The following is a 4,980-nucleotide window of genomic DNA, read 5'->3' as shown; positions in this document are numbered from 1 at the left end:
GCCGCTGGGGACCACTGGAAGCTCGCCAGACCTTTGACGACCGTCACTTGCCACTGGGTCGGGCGGAGACGCAGTGAACAGAGAGGGAGAGGGAGAGAGACGGGAGGAAGAGAGAGAGACGAGAGGGGAGGCTGTTGCTGTGTTTTAAATTTTTGGGTTTTTTTTTTATCTTTTAATTACATAGCTAGTCCCTCAACTTCTTAGAGGTTTACAATTAAGTCCAAAATTATTTTATTATGTTAAAATTTAATAAAACTCTAGTGATGATAAAAATAAATATAATCTAGGAAAATTTAATTAGTTTATTCTCATTTAATAAATTAACTTTAATTAATTTATTTATTATTAATTTATTTATTATTATTATCTTCCTTTATTTTAAAATCAATTCAAATAAATCCTATAATATTAATAACATAATATTCCCTTTTTATTTTATTTATAATTTAAAAATTTTGGGTTGTTACAATTTTACCCTTTCAAAATAATCTAGTATTAAAATAGATTCAATAATGTTAATCTGCATTTACAACCAAAAAACATGAGCGCTAGTCCTAAACAGTTTCTCGTATAAAGCAAAAGCTGCCAACTAGGAGCACTATTATTCCACTAGCATTGAAATAGATTGAAGTAAAAATAACTCACAACATAACAAAAAATTCCCAGCATCTGTTGATCTGGTGTTGATTATTAAAATCTCGCGTGATAATTACAACTTTAGAGCCTTCAAAATCATTTCATAGTTTTCTCAGAATGAGATCGCCACCGTGCAATAAAAGAAATACCAATTCAGTAGTTGTGTCATCCGCAAAGAATCCTTTATAAAATATTTCATCGATAAGTTGACTTGCCCTTGGTACATCTTTGTGCCTAAGAAACCCTTGAACAATCACATTATAACAACTATTTGGTAAACATCCACCCTCTTTCATTTCACTGAAAACCTTGTATGCTTCATCTAGTAATCCTTCTTTGCAGAGCCCTTTTATTATTGTACCATACGTAAAAAAATCAGGCTGTAAACCATTTTCAGAAAGTCTAGAAAATAGTTCCTTGGCATCATTAAATTTTCCAGCTTTGAACAAACCATCAATAAGAATGGTATAGATCACATTATCAAGCTTAAACTGACTTTTTTCCATTGTTTTAAATAGTGTAAGTGCCTCATCTAGATCCCCTTGTTTGCACAAGCCATCGAGTAAAATTCTATAAGTTGCTATATTTGGCTGGGGACCATGAGAACACATGTTCTTGAAAAGCTCTTTAGCAATGCGAGGCCACCCTACTTGCCATAGACCTTTTATAAGAGCATTGAATGTAACAGAATTAGGAAATAAACTTTTCCAAGGCATTTCGTCAAAAAGTTTTTTAGCTTCATCTATCCTTTTGCTCTTGCAGTATCCATTAATCAAGATGTTGTAGCTAAAAACATTAACTATTCTATTGGTTACCATAAGATTAAATACTTTTCTAGCTCTTATCTATTTTACCACAGAGACAATATCCGTCCATCAATGAATTATAAGTGACAACGCCAGGTTCCACACCTATTTGAATCATTATTCTGATTATAATTTGAGCATTTGAAACCAGTCCTTTCTTACAAAGAGTGTTGATCAATTTATTGAAGGTAAAAACATTAGAGGATATGTTCCGCCCCACCATGTTTTTCAACAAGGCTAAAGCTTCCTTCCATTGGTCTGAAATGCAAAGACCATCAATTAAGGAGTTGTAGGTGACCACATTAGGCTCTAGTCCTCTTTGAATCAGTATTTTGAATGTATTTTGAGCCTCTGAAACCATTCCCTCCTTACAAAGAATGTCAATCAATATACTGAAGGTATAAAAATCTGGTTATATGTTATGCTTCACCATTTCATTCAACAAGGCCAAAGCTTGATTCCTTTTGCCTAATTTGCAAAGGCCATGTATTAAGCTGTTGTAAGTGATGACATTAGTTGAAATGCCTTTATTCCTCATTTGAGAGAAGAGGTCTAAAGCTTCAACAACTAGCTTATCCTTGCATAGGGCGCCGATTATTATAATATATGTCACAGTGTCTGGATCAGAATCTCTCTCAACCATGCCCTTTAACAACCCAATAGCCACATTTGTTTTCCCAAATATACAGAGGCTGTTTACTAGCACAGTGTAAGTATGAACATCAGGTTCATAACCTCCTGCAACCATATCACCGAAAAAGTCTCTGCTTGATCCATTTTACCCCCTACACACAGCCCATTAATTAAAGTAGTAAATGTCACAATGTCGGGCTCCAATCCAAATTTGAGGATTTTGCCCCAAAATAGAGAAGCCAAAATCCGCAAGATGTAAGTGGCAGAAGCAATTAATCAAGATGCTAAGAGAATAGATATCATGTGAGACACCTAGCAATTCAATTGTTTTGGATAAGGAAACAACAGTGTGACATTGTTTCATTCTCACAAAAGCAGATAAAAATTGATTAAATTGAACCCTAGAAGGCAGAGGATGCATATGAATTACATGATTAAAGGAAACTAAGGCATCATCAAGGTGAGCAAAAGAAGCAGATTTGAACTTAGATCTGAAGAAAGGTGCATCTTTAAGTATGGCAGAGGAAGTAGGAGCAGAAGAATGGAAAGACCTGGTAAATAACAATAGGCATGGGGATTGAATGGTACTCAATGCCCTTTGCAGTTGAAGCTGTAAGCTCTTCCCAGTAGGTGACTCCGTTATCATCGATCTGTATATGGCCTTTTATCAGTCTGATGCTAAACCCAAGACTCTGTATCCATTCTTTTTATATCATAATTTCATGTGCAAAACAAGTGCTTAATTATTTTTTAATAATAAAATGCTAAAAATTCTTATATTAATAATTATTTAATTTTATTTAGAAGAGTTTTCTTACAGGAGATTTGCTGCTTACAGGAGATGCTCTATTATAATTGCCTGCTTACAGGAGATGCTCCATTATAATTTGCTTGAGTACATAAGAAAACTCAAATAGAATAAACTCACACCGTTATACTTAATTTTTATTTATTATAAAATATTTTTTTAAAAAAATTAAAAATAATTAAATTGTACATTCGAGAATTGAAAATCAATTCGATATAATTAAAATTTTTTATTAGAGTTGAGAATACCAATAAATATTTTGATAATGATAATTAAACAGTAATTTTTTAAAAAATAATCTGCATTGTGACATAAATTTGTATAATTATATTATAAATAATGTTTAATATATTATTATTTATATATAACTTTTTCCTATTATTATCTTTTAGTAATATATTAAGATAATAATTAAAAGTGTAGTTTTAAATTTAATTATTATTTCATTCAAATATTTTAATCCTATTCATACTTTTAAATATTATAATTAAAAAAATATTATACTCGAAGGCGGATATAGGCTTTTATAGGTGGGGTCAATTGACCCACTCAATTTTTTTTATTCTATATATATATATTAAACTATCATATAATGCTATAAAAATTTTGTTTGCCCTATTAAAATTTTTAAAAATATTATTATATTTAATAAATTTACACTTATTAGACTATTTACTCTAAATACCTAATATTTTATTTTTTTTATAAAAATACACACTATTTTAATTTTTTAAAGTAAATAATAAAATTCAAAAAAAAATTAAAACCTATATATTAATATCTAAAAATACATGTCTTTTTCTTTCTGACTCTTTATTTTCTAACTTCATTTTCTAACTTTTATATTTATTACTTCTCATATTTACAAAATTATAATTTCTTTATCTCTCATATCTTTTCTTTTCTTTTCTCTCATTCTCTAACAATTAATCATCTTTTTTTTCTTTTCATTTTTGTGCCAATAAAACTAGTCAACAAATTCAATTTTATAATGTAAATAAAGAGAATTAGTGGTTTTGTTTAAAAGCTAATCTAAACGAAGAAAAATCTAAAGTATCTATTAGATCATTTACTCATGAAATTAGCGTTAATATCACTTGTTATAATTATAATTCTATAATAAAAATCGTAAAAATTCGATTGTAAAATTGAATGGGAAATTAGTTGTATGTAATTATTTGGTTACATATAATAAACAAAAAGATGTTTTTTATGGCATTGATAATGAAGTAATCAGGAAAAACTTTCAAAAAAATAAAAACTCATATAATACAATTATAAATTTAATATTATAACTATTTATAATATTATATTCTTTTTTCTACACAATTGGAAATTGTATATAATTTTTTTTTTCTTTGTATTAAGCAAAACAAAATTTTTTAATCCCATTGAATCAATGTCTGGCTCTGCCCTTGATTATATTATTAGTAAATTAGGATTTTTTTTAATGCGCGTTATACGTTTTCTATATTTGTTACATGTATTTGTAATTTAAAATTTTTATATGTAATTTATTATTATTTTTTATATGATATAATATTATTATAATATATTAATTATTATTATGGTAATAAAATAAAATTTTTCTTATCTTTTTAGATTAAATTAATAAAAATGAAATTATATTAATAGGAATAAAAAATTATAGAGGTGAAATTTATTAAGAATAATTAATTTTTAGTATTTTATTATTTTTATAAAAAGTATAAAATTAGCGTGAAAATTTTATTTTTTTCTAATACTATTTAAGAGTTTATACATATAATAGTAAAATAAATTCAATTTGATATAATTTTATATAATGTTGATTTTTTTTATTTTTAGTTATTTTTTATTTGATTTTTAATTTTATTTCATAAAATAATTATACACACTCATATTAATAAGTATCAATATTATTAATTTTTATTTGATATATAATATTTTATATAAATTTATATTTTCATAGAGAAAAACTTTAAAAATAAGATTGATAAATATATTATTACTTATAAATTATTTATAAATAATAAATTAATAACAAAATTTTCTTTTTCCATAAAAATTTAAAAAATCGATACTAAGAAAATAGAAAAATAATGACATTAATATATT

At 26.7% G+C, this 4,980-nt stretch overlaps 1 pseudogene; it reads right to left on the bottom strand.

The window, feature by feature from the left end:
- Positions 1 to 737: 737 nt before the first annotated feature.
- LOC110658961 (pentatricopeptide repeat-containing protein At3g22470, mitochondrial-like) lies at positions 738 to 2,288 on the bottom strand (annotated as a pseudogene).
- Positions 2,289 to 4,980: the final 2,692 nt, after the last annotated feature.

The sequence above is a fragment of the Hevea brasiliensis genome, chromosome 6 (assembly GCF_030052815.1).
Source record: "Hevea brasiliensis isolate MT/VB/25A 57/8 chromosome 6, ASM3005281v1, whole genome shotgun sequence".
Classification (NCBI taxonomy): Eukaryota; Viridiplantae; Streptophyta; class Magnoliopsida; order Malpighiales; family Euphorbiaceae; genus Hevea; species Hevea brasiliensis.
The sequence above is the reverse complement of the archived record's forward strand: the minus strand, read 5'-3'. Positions and strand labels throughout refer to the sequence as shown.